The 12767-nt window shown below is 44.5% G+C and overlaps 1 protein-coding gene across 1 annotated transcript in view; it reads left to right on the top strand.

Annotated features, from left to right (window-relative positions):
* Nucleotides 1–3285: 3285 nt before the first annotated feature.
* LOC118384147 (gap junction gamma-1 protein-like) overlaps nt 3286–12767 on the top strand; it is a 54140-nt gene continuing 44658 nt past the window's right edge. The window contains exon 1 of the mRNA XM_052490829.1: nt 3286–3885. The gene's annotated coding sequence lies outside the window, so the exon portion shown is untranslated. The remainder of the gene's footprint in view (nt 3886–12767) is intronic.

Raw genomic sequence — 12767 nt, 5'->3', positions numbered from 1 at the left:
TACTGTGGGTAGCAAGTGTTTTTCTTGGAACGCTGTGTTCTTTTGCCGCCATGCATAACGTCCCTTGTTATGACCAAGTAACTCAATCTTTGTTTCATCAGTCCACAGCACCTTATTCCAAAATGAAGCTGGCTTGTCCAAATGTGCGTTTGCATACCTCACGCAACTCCGTTTGTGGCGTGTGTGCAGAAAAGGCTTCTTCCGCATCACTCCCATACAGCTTCTCCTTGTGCAAAGTGCGCTGAATTGTTGAATGATGCACAGTGACACCATCTGCAGCAAGATGATGTTGTAGGTCTTTGGAGGTGGTCTGTGGGCTGTTTCTGACCGTTCTCACCATCCTTCGTCTTTGCCTCTCCGATATTTTACTTGGCCTGCCACTTCAGGCCTTAACAAGAACTGTGCCTGTGGTCTTCCATTTCCTCACCATGTTCCTCACCGTGGACACTGACAGCTTAAATCTCTGCGATAGCTTTTTGTAGCCTTCCTCTAAACCATAATGTTGAACAGTCTTTGTTTTCAGGTCATTTGAGAGTTGTTTTGAGGCCCCCAAGTTGCCACTCTTCAGAGGAGAGTCAAAGAGAACAACAACTTGCAATTGGCCACCTTATTAAATACCTTTTCTCATGATTGGATGCACTTGTCTATGAAGTTCAAGTCTTAATGAGCTCACCAAACCAATTGTGTGTTCCAATGAATCAGTGCTAAGTAGTTACAGGTATTCAAATCAACAGAATGACAAGGGTGCCCACATTTTTGCAGAGCCTATTTTTCACATCTGATTTAATTTCATACAACTTAATATTGCTACGCTAGAAATCTTTGTCTGGACAATACCCCCAGTACTCAGCTTTTATTAGAAAATGAATGGCATGCCACTGTGATCATTTTCTGGGACGACAAGAGTAAATGATTATGCAGCCTCAGAGGGCTGCCCAAACTTTTTCATACGACTGTATGAAGTCAATGATTCCCAATGCTTTTCCCACTGTGACCCAACTAAAGTCTTGAGTGCACAAGGAATTGGCTCTGAGGTACAACATTTGGCAAAGACTTGTGACATATTTGCATAATGGCTTAAATATTAACCAGTCTATGAGTAAGGAAACAGGGCTCGTTTCAGTACACTTGTCTAATAATGGATTATTCCCTTGTTTTGATGACTTGGTGTGTGGTTAACTCTGTCACACCTAGAGAGCTCTGACATCTCAGCTGTATGCCCATCACGATGGGCACAGGGACGCAGGGTGGGGACTGGACCTGGAGGGTTATAAAAAGGTATTGGGTAGGTACATTGAGATATGGATATTAAGATCTCTTCAGTGTGTATAGTCATGTAAAACACTAAATGTATCCCGGTCCCACACACTGTTGAATGTTCCGGCAGGTTATTAAAAGGCCAATGCAGCCATTTAAAAAAAAATCTAAGATATCAAATCATTTCTGGGTAACGATTGAGTGATGGTGTTAAATTTAAAATGGCAAAAAAAACATAAGCAAATAGCTTCTTAACAAAGAAATTTCTCAAGCAAGAATTTTGTTAGGACTGTCTTGGAGGGGAACATTTTTAACTAGCTGTTATTGGCAGAGAGGTTTTGACCCCTCTTACTAATTGGCCTATTAACTAATTTGCTAATGTCACCTGGTAGGTCAGATTTCCATCCCACCAAAACAGGCTGAAATTTCAGCAGTTCTTTTGAAACGGCTCTTGCACTAAAAGTGCATTATAATAATTTTCACAATTTCACAGTATTTTTCCAAACTCATAGTGTGGAAATAGATATAAAACACAGGGAAATCAGGTTTTTGACTGCACTGGGCCTTTAAATGCAACGTTTATAAATGTTTTAAGACTTTACTTTTTGTATCTTGCACATGTAGACCGTCCAATGTCATCAGTGTTGTCAGTGTCAAACACGGTATTTACAAGAGTCTGTTTGTTGCTACATAACCAAGTCCCCTCCCCTCCTTCGATGGCATCTGTTCTGACAGTGTATATGATCAAATCCCTCTTCCACACTGCTGGTATGTACTGTGCAGTGTGTGAATGTGTCTTTTAACCCTCTGCACTGGTCCTATCTCTCTCCCTACCCCATGGCAGGAACCCATGCTGGCGTGAGTTGTGATCGTACGTGGCCCCGGGCAGCGGGACGGATGGCAGTGGATCCTGCCAGTCTGAATGCACGTCCCCTGAGCGCTCGCTGCAATCTGTGGACTCTGCTAAGTATAGACGAGAGACACTAGAGACTGCTCTCTGCTACGGCCTGGCTGAGGGCACCCTCCCCAGCAAGGCCTTCCCTCTCTCCTCTCATCCACCCTCATCTCTCTTTTCATCCTCCTTTACATCTGCTCGATCCCTCCGCTTTTCCTCTCCTCTCGTCTTTCATCTCCTCGGTCTGTCTTCTCCACCTCCTGGTTCTGTCATCTGCCTCTCTCTCTTTCAGTCTCACCTCTCCCTCTCCTCTACATCACAAGCAGTCACATACATTCCTCTCACATCCACCCCTCAGTAGAAAACACATGTCTACTGTGGTAAGAAATGTAATAATCTATATTGTTTACATTAGTTTGTTAGTGCGACCAACCACAGTACCCGTAGACTGAGCAGTGACTGGTGGCTAAATGCTTAATCTATTTCTCCCTTCATCAGCAGATGACTCGAGAGTGGTAGACAGTAGGTGGCTTGATGAGCTGTATGTATACATAGAGGTTATTTCCTAATCCTTTAATGGGGTGAAAGGTTTGTGGCTGCCCTGAACCTCCCCTCCATCCTTCCCTTTCTGAATAGTCGCACATGTTCCAGAGACACACGGGGGCGCCATTGCTGTCTGCCCGGCCGGTCCGTGGCCAAGTGGTGGTCCGGCAAGGTCGGAATACTGAACAAACAAAGGGAAAGAAAAAAACGCATGACTGTGTGACTCCCTCACCCCTAGGGCACCTGAAGGACCCAAAACACTGAATCATCATCATCCTCCGATGACGAGAGATCACAGGATCTGTAGAGGTCATGCCACACTGCAGAACACAGACAGCTAGGCAGGGAGAATTGGACTGGGCATGGCTGCACAGACACATGCCTGCCCGACAAAGCGAGACAGAGGAGGTGGAGTACATTGGAACCACATTGAAGAATTAGGCCTCAAATTTAACTAGCCTGGTTTCAATTAGCCGTGTGTTCCCTGTCTTGAGGCTTCACACAAAGGCAGGTCAACACCAGGACCGACCTCTCTCAGTACTGAGCAGTTAGTTAGGGAATGGGATGGATGGATGGAGTTGCTTTTTTGTTCCTTTCCAGTATGGAGCAGGAGCGAAATTGTTGACGTTCTTTCCAGTGAATCAAGAATGGACGATTTGACTCCATGGGATCATGATATGGAAGGGACTCTTTGGAACTTAATCTTCCCCTTGGTGCACTGTTATCTTTGGCCTGGTGGTGGAGACTCAATTACACACTGCATTATGGGTCATCCAACCGAGTGAAGTCATCAAAGTCGTATTGGGATCCCAACTTTCCTCTCTCCTCGGGCTCTTGGTGTTGAGCAACTGAACAGAACTAACTAGTGTAAACCTGGCATCAGCCTACTCTCTGGGCGCCCTCACAGGCAGAGCCCAGACCCAACCAATCCTGTCAAGCCTGTCCTGATTTGACAGGCGCTATCACTATGGAGAGAGGATGAGGGACTGCCACTGGTCACAGCGGGAACCCGGTTCCGTTGTCACTCTCCGTTTCATTGCCCCAAGGTTATGTCAAAGAGGACCTGCATTGTTCTACTGTTGGAACTTTCCGTGTCTCTTCGCGCGCTTCTCAGTGATGGAAGTAGAAAACGTGTCAGCGCAACAGCTCCTTTCATAAGAAACGTAAATCTTACATCAGGCATTTTTAGGGTAAGTACAGTCAATTCGATTTTTAATTGGCCATTGAGGCAATGTTAACATTCTATGGGTTTATGAGTTAATAGGGAATTAGATGGGGATTAGGTTACTGTAACATTAAATCGAACAGTTTATTTGGAGAAGAAATAGCCTACAGGTTATGACAATATTGTTCACCTTATTTTTTTGCACTTCTAATTCTGCAGACACTTCAAGGTAAGGTAACTAAGTTTTACACAATTTAATTTGTTAATTTGAAATGTTCCCTCCCCCAGATATAGCTCATATGTTTAAATAGTTATCTGTTAATGCGAAGGAATTGGCTCCGCAATGTGCGGCGATGTTGTTTGATGAGTTCCAAAATGTGTCAAATCCAAGATGTGTAAACTGACGGGCACGCGCACTGTGAAAGATGCGCAACATCCCACCGTTCTTTCGCATCATATCGACATCACTGCACTTCTGACAGAAAATCGAGCTGTCACTCTCCGGTGTCGTCGTATCTTCAACCAAAACGTGTCACCTCGAAGTCTAGTCAGCGACTATGCCATGCCAAATGGTAAACAAACGCTCGCCTGCCGTAATAAATACGTGAGGAGAAGTCACTGTCGGATTGAGGTGGATTAGACCAGCTGAAATCACTTGCACAAAACATCAACTCTGGTTTTCCGACGATGACCCGATCCATGAAGGAACAATAAGATGAGCGATTCATGGCTTTGTTCGAAATTTAGAATTGCGGCAAGCCAATTCAGCGACAGACATGAACAAAATAACGATTGCTCTCAATAATTTGTCTGGGAAGATGATGCTACTGTTCCACATGCAAAGAAGCCCTTAGACCCGACAATAATAGGCTACCAAAATGACAAGACTGTTCTGGAATGCGCTCATTGGGATTTTGGCATGCTTTTTACGCAGCAAAGAACTTCGCTTTCATCGACGTACTTGTATCACGAGATAATACTAGTTATCCTAGAAACATGGACAAAGAATGCACAAGCTTTCCCTGATGTGATGACATACTCTTCAAGTTCTCTTGAGAATTGGAGCCAACAATATCAACACCGACGTGTTCAATTGTGGACTGTGTGTAAAGCCAGAACCGACAACTAATTTCACGGGAACACCGTATCTCCCATCTTCACAGACTCGCATAGCGGTAAGAATGTCTATCCTATTCAATAATGATACTGCACTTTATTTGCCTATTCCTTATCTGCACTGTGTTCCGTGTTGCGTGTTGGTTAGCATTGGGGAACTAATGCGCCTTTGCAACAATGGCAAATCGAACGCACATTTTTGCATGGTCTGGTTTTTTTTCATAATTTGTGATCTACATTTTGCGTTACCTGTTTCACCGTTCTGTTGCCTACAGGCATACTGTACCTTAATATCACCAGGAGGGCAACTCTCAGCCGATCAGACCGGCATGCACATGTGATTGGAGAGGCGGATTGCGCGACGTCAATCTATTGTGTGCGTGCAATCCGTTTGCCCATCTCAAATGAATAGTCTATCACCAGTTAATTGTATATATGGTTATTTAAAACAAGTGCATTGGTTTACAATAAGCGCTTCATTAGCCTATCATGTGTTACAGAATATTGACAGTTGTCATGTTGGGTGATATTTTTTTTTAAATGCGTTAATTTACATTTATATATCCTTTAGGAACTAGTGCTTGGCAACTCCATAGATTCATTAACGATAATGTGCAGTGCGCTCAATGAATGGGATTAGCAAGCGTTCCTTAGCCACAGTCGATGAGTTGGGGACAATAGGCTCTGGAGCGTTAGCGACTATTCATAGTGTTAAGTATTTACTACTGTGTACCTTTGCACGATAAGACAATTACACAAAGGAAATGTAGTTGTCAAGATATGCATATCCATTTTTTATTCGTTTGGAAATGTTGTTGGGCTATTCAGAATATCTTTGTGTTTTTGTCTCGTGCGAATATGGTCATATGAAACACGATTTATCCTTTACTTTGTTATGACGTTAGTATTATATAACAATTAAATTATTATCCGTTTTTATCAAAGGAGAAAAAGTGAGTCGTAGACAGTGGAAGAAAGCTATACCTTGAGTTTCAGAAATGGCCCTCCTCCCCATAGCCAGCTGTTCTGTTTCTCTCCAATTCTGTGGGTGTTGCTTTATTAGCCACCTGATTCTCTAATCCACGCAAGTGTTCATTTTGAACAACTTCCTTCTCCCTGGATGTATTTAATGTATCTGTAACTGGTTCAGTCAGAGGCACTCCCATCACTTAATATGGTTAACCCCAGACACAGCCTGGATATTTCATTATTATGTTACTGTAATTAGTTCCTGTTCCATTATCCTGTGTGCACTTTTTAAATATACACTGAACAAAAATATAAACGCAACACGTCAAGTGTTGGTCCCATGTTTCATGAGCTGAAATAAAAGATCCCAGAAATGTTCCATACGCACAAAAAGCTTATTTCTCTCAAATGTTGTCCAACTGTTAATGAGCACTTCTCCTTTGCCAAGAAGCTGATTAAACAGCATGATCATTACACAGGTGCACCTTGTGCTGGGAACAATTAAAAGGCCACTCTAAAAGGTGCAGTTTTGTCACACAACACAATGCCACGGATGTATCACGTTTTGAGGGAGCGTGCGATTGGCATGCTGAATGTCAACCAAAGCTGTTGCCAGATAATGTCATGTTAATTTCTCTACCATAAGCCCCCTACAACGTTGTTTTATAGAATTTGGTAGTACTTTCCAACCGGCCTCACAACCGCAGACCACGTGCGTGGTGTTGTGTGGGGGCGAGAGGTTTGCTGACGAAAACGTTCTGAACAGAGTGCCCCAAGCTACAGACAATAAACACGATTGCATTTTATCAATGGTAATTTGAATGCACATACGAGATCCTGAGGCCCATGGTCATGCCATTCATCCCCTGCCATCACCTCATGTTTCAGCATGATAATGCACAGCCCTATGTCGCAAGGATCTATCTGTACACAATACCTGGAAGCTGAAAAAAATGCCCCAGTTCTTCCATGGATTGCATACTCACCAGACATGTCACCCGTTAAGCATGTTTGGAGTGCTCTGGTTCGACGTGTACGACAGAGCTTTCCAGTTCCCGCCAGTATCCAGCAACTTCACACAGCCATTGAAGAGGAGTGGGACAACATTCCACCGACCACAATCAACAGCCTCATCAACTCTATGAGAAAGAGATGTATCGCATGAGGCAAATGGTAGTCACACCTGATACTGACTGGTTTTCTTATCCACTCCCATACTTTTTAATAGGTATTGTATCTGTGACCAACACATTCATATCTGTATTCCCAGTCATGTGAAATCTGTAGATTAGGGCCTAATTCATTTATTTAAATTGACTGGTTTCCTTATATGAACTGTAACTCAGTAAAATCTTTGAAATGGTTGTGTTTTATATTTTGGTTCAGTATTTCTGTGTAGTATCTAACACTGACAGACTGCGATCGACTTCAATGTGTTACAATGACTTTGCACCAAGCTGCAGGAACACAATACAATGTCTGTCTGCAAAATGCAGATACATTGTACATAGCCCAGCACCAACAGAAAAAGCTCTAGTCATGAATCCTACGTATTGGTTGGTATTAAACATGGATGATATGTATTTATTCTTCATCTGACCATTGAGTCATCCCCTCATTCACCCCCTGTTTTCCCAATATCTTCCTGTCCTCCTCTCTGCTTTTAGATTTACATGGTGTGTTTTGGCCTTTCTCTTCATTTCAATGGGACTGTGGTACACATTTTTTTTTAGTCAGTCTATCTCTGTCCCCCTCAACCAGCCCCCTTAATCTTGAGCTCTCATTTTAGTCCCTGGAGAGTGTGTGGGAGACCTGGCCAGTGTAGGGAAGAGGGGGGTCAGCAGGGAGACCAGCCTCTCTGGCCCCAGTGCTGAGAGAGGGATGAGTAGCAGATTCTGAGCAGCAGAAAAATGAACACCACCCCCCCCCATCAGTTCTTTATCATCATGACTGATGTGCTCATCTAATATTTCCATTCAAAACACACAAATTGCTCTCTGTTGAATCATCTGTTGGGGGAAACCACTGGGCCAGACTTCTACTGTAGAGAATAAAGAGAACGGATAAACGGATTGAATAAATCATTGATATTAGAGTCTGCTAGGTGGTAGAAGAGAGGGGTTAATCTCCCCTTGAGTAATAGCGTAGAATGTAAAAAAATAAATAATAAGTAAGCTAATCATGGACCTAAAAAATGGTCCATGACGGATGAATGATGGTATACGCCGACGGATGAATGATGGTATACGCCGACGGATGAATGATGGTCTGCTAAAATGACTTAAATGTAATGGTGAATGATGGTGTACGCGGATGAATGATGGTGTACGCCGACGGATGAATGATGGTGTACTCCGACGGATGAATACGAATGATGGTACGCCGACGGATGAATGATGATGGTGGATGAATGATGGTGTACTCCGACGGATGAATGATGGTGTAGTGAATATGGTGTACTCCGACGGATGAATGATGGTGTACTCCGACGGATGCATCTTGCAAAATACTGTATGTCCTGGAAATGTCGTGTGCTCTTTCAGAAAGGATTTGAATGACCTTCTTTAAATCGTGTGTCACGAGGGATCCTCACTCGCAGTCCAATGTTCTAGCTGCATGGCACAAGAGCTGAAAGGCCTAGGCATTGTGTGCATATCCAGTTGAGCTGATGTAAACACACCTCAGATTTAACCCTGAGTCTGCTAGGTGGTAGAAGAGAGGGGTTAATCTCCCCTTGAGTAATAGCGTAGAATGTAAAAAAATAAATAATAACTAAGCTAATCATGGACCTAAAAAATGGTCCATGACGGATGAATGATGGTGTACGCCGACGGATGAATGATGGTGTACGCCGACGGATGAATGATGGTGTACGCCGACGGATGAATGATGGTGTACGCCGACGGATGAATGATGGTGTACTCCGACGGATGAATGATGGTGTACGCCGACGGATGAATGATGGTGTACTCCGACGGATGAATGATGGTGTACGCCGACGGATGAATGATGGTGTACTCCGACGGATGAATGATGGTGTACGCCGACGGATGAATGATGGTGTACGCCGACGGATGAATGATGGTGTACTCCGACGGATGAATGATGGTGTACTCCGACGGACTGCATCTTGCAAAATACTGTATGTCCTGGAAATGTCGTGTGCTCTTTCAGAAAAGGATTTGAAATCCACCTTCTTTAAATCGTGAATGTCATTGCAGAGGGATCCTCACTCGCAGTCCAATGTTCTAGCTGCATGGCACAAGAGCTGAAAGGCCTAGGCATTGTGTGCATATCCAGTTGAGCTGATGTAAACACACCTCAGATTTAACCCTGGTCACACAGCAACACAGACAGAGAAGACTGAGGATCTGTGTCTGAAATGCAAATGCTTTAGATTCCCTCCATTTTCCTCTTGGCAGGTGCTTTTAGACTTGTCAAAAAGTGTGTAACTGACCTGCCTAGTTAAGTAAAGGTAAGGAATTGTCTCTGGGTTTTAATCAAATCAAATCAAAGTGTATTTGTCACATACACATGGTTAGCAGATGTTAATGCGAGTGTAGCGAAATGCTTGTGCTTCTAGTTCCGACAATGCAGTAATAACCAACAAGTAATCTAACTAACAATTCCAAAACTACTGTCTTATACACAGTGTAAGGGGATAAAGAATATGTACATAAGGATATATGAATGAGTGATGGTACAGGGCAGGATACAGTAGATGGTATCGAGTACAGTATATACATATGAGATGAGTATGTAGACAAAGTAAAAAAAGTGGCATAGTTAAAGTGGCTAGTTATACATGTATTACATAAGGATGCAGTCGATGATATAGAGTACAGTATATACGTATGCATATGAGATGAATAATGTAGGGTAAGTAACATTATATAAGGTAGCATTGTTTAAAGTGGCTAGTGATATATTTACATAATTTCCCATCAATTCCCATTATTAAAGTGGCTGGAGTTGGGTCAGTGTCAATGTCAGTGTGTTGGCAGCAGCCACTCAATGTTAGTGGTGGCTGTTTAACAGTCTGATGGCCTTGGGATAGAAGCTGTTTTTCAGTCTCTCGGTCCCAGCTTTGATGCACCTGTACTGACCTCGCCTTCTGGATGATAGCGGGGTGAACAGGCAGTGGCTCGGGTGGTTGATGTCCTTGATGATCTTTATGGCCTTCCTGTAACATCGGGTGGTGTAGGTGTCCTGGAGGGCAGGTAGTTTGCCCCGGTGATGCGTTGTGCAGACCTCACTACCCTCTGGAGAGCCTTACGGTTGAGGGCGGAGCAGTTGCCGTACCAGGCGGTGATACAGCCCGCCAGGATGCTCTCGATTGTGCATCTGTAGAAGTTTGTGAGTGCTTTTGGTGACAAGCCGAATTTCTTCAGCCTCCTGAGGTTGAAGAGGCGCTGCTGCGCCTTCTTCACGACGCTGTCTGTGTGAGTGGACCAATTCAGTTTGTCTGTGATGTGTATGCCGAGGAACTTAAAACTTGCTACCCTCTCCACTACTGTTCCATCGATATGGATAGGGGGGTGTTCCCTCTGCTGTTTCTTGAAGTCCACAATCATCTCCTTAGTTTTGTTGACGTTGTGTGTGAGGTTATTTTCCTGACACCACACTCCGAGGGCCCTCACCTCCTCCCTGTAGGCCGTCTCGTCGTTGTTGGTAATCAAGCCTACCACTGTTGTTTCGTCCGCAAACTTGATGATTGAGTTGGAGGCGTGCGTGGCCACGCAGTCGTGGGTGAACAGGGAGTACAGGAGAGGGCTCAGAACGCACCCTTGTGGGGCCCCGTGTTGAGGATCAGCGGGGAGGAGATGTTGTTGCCTACCCTCACCACCTGGGGGCGGCCCGTCAGGAAGTCCAGTACCCAGTTGCACAGGGCGGGGTCGAGACCCAGGGTCTCGAGCTTGATGACGAGCTTGGAGGGTACTATGGTGTTGAATGCCGAGCTGTAGTCGATGAACAGCATTCTCACATAGGTATTCCTCTTGTCCAGATGGGTTAGGGCAGTGTGCAGTGTGGTTGAGATTGCATTGTCTGTGGACCTATTTGGGCGGTAAGCAAATTGGAGTGGGTCTAGGGTGTCAGGTAGGGTGGAGGTGATATGGTCCTTGACTAGTCTCTCAAAGCACTTCATGATGACGGAAGTGAGTGCTACGGGGCGGTAGTCATTTAGCTCAGTTACCTTAGCTTTCTTGGGAACAGGAACAATGGTGGCCCGCTTGAAGCGTGTGGGAACAGCAGACTGGTATAGGGATTGATTGAATATGTCCGTAAACACACCGGCCAGCTGGTCTGCGCATGCTCTGAGGGCGCGGCTGGGGATGCCGTCTGGGCCTGCAGCCTTGCGAGGGTTAACACGTTTAAATGTCTTTACCCACCTCGGCTGCAGTGAAGGAGAGACTGCATGTTTTCGTTGCAGGCCGTGTCAGTGGCACTGTATTGTCCTCAAAGCGGGCAAAAAAGTTATTTAGTCTGCCTAATGCGGTTTATCTTGTGGAACAGTTGTGGTATGAACATCTTGGCTATGGATTGAGCTGGTCTTGTGGAACAGTTTTGCTCCGGATGATGAATGTTGCTAGTCTCTTAGAACTGTTTCAATTTCAGTAAGATGTTGTTATGATTCATTGAACACTTGACCACCATTTTGTTACACAAAGCATTCCTCTATCCACTGATGGACGGTCATACTGTGTGTGTGTGTTAAGGAAGCGAGTAGAGGATTTTAAAATGTGTGTGGGGAGTGTTAAAGGAAAGTGCCTTTTCTTGAGAAACAATTTGACCTTGCTGTTTTTTAAAATTAAAAATGCATTTTTTCCCTTCCAATTAATGTTTAAGATCACGGAGTGGGCAGTTCAACTACACACTTTCTTTGTTCTTGTTTGTTCTTAACACTGACAGAGAAACGTGGTGGGGCGGCTATAATCCAAAACACAAGATTAGCCTCACTTTATTTGGCAATCGTACACAAAAAGGGCCAACATTCCAATAAAACTACACTGTGAGCAGTGGAGAGGGATCGTGTTCTTGTCCTCATGACTCATGATGACTTGACGTCAGTCTGAGGAGAATGTCCCCTGCAGTCACCCATGCCCCCCTTTGAAAACACAAATGTCCGTAGTTGGCATTCCACTTGTGACAACGAGTCTCATTTTGTTAAGCAAAAGAAATTGTTCCCTTTACTAAGACAATCTGTATTGTCATGATTCATACACCATATTTATCGGGGTAATTTTTCAGGGGGAGTCAACTTTGTCATATGTTAATTTACTTGCACCCCTCAGATATTGAAGACTTGTAGACAGGCTTATAAAGAGCCATGGATGTTCGTCAGACCAAACGTCAGAAACGGTATATCAGTGTTATAAAGGTCTGTAATGCAAAGGAAAATGTCTGTGTGCACGTAAGCGTGTGTGCATCTGCGTGCGAGCATCTGTGCGTGTGTGTGTGTACAGACCGTGATGTCTGGTTTACCTCAGTGTGTGTGCTCCTGAGGGGAGGTGAGCAGCACAGCAAAATGCTTACAGCCATGAGACTCCTTCCTACTGGGATTGTCACTGCTGAGCACGGGGATCCACTCAGACACATGTGCCTCGTGTAACACACACACACAGCGGCTCTCTCTCTCACACACACATACACAGCGTCTCTCACACAATCTCACAGATTCACACAAACACACACAGCGTCTCTCACACAATCTCACAGATTCACACACACACACACACACAGCGGCTCTCTCTCTCACACACACACACACACACAGCGTCTCTCACACAATCTCACAGATTCACACACGCACCACACCTCAAA

The sequence above is a fragment of the Oncorhynchus keta genome, chromosome 32 (genome assembly GCF_023373465.1).
Source record: "Oncorhynchus keta strain PuntledgeMale-10-30-2019 chromosome 32, Oket_V2, whole genome shotgun sequence".
In the NCBI taxonomy this organism is placed as follows: domain Eukaryota; kingdom Metazoa; phylum Chordata; class Actinopteri; order Salmoniformes; family Salmonidae; genus Oncorhynchus; species Oncorhynchus keta.
Note: the sequence above shows the minus strand (reverse complement) of the source record. Positions and strands in the feature narration are given on the sequence as shown.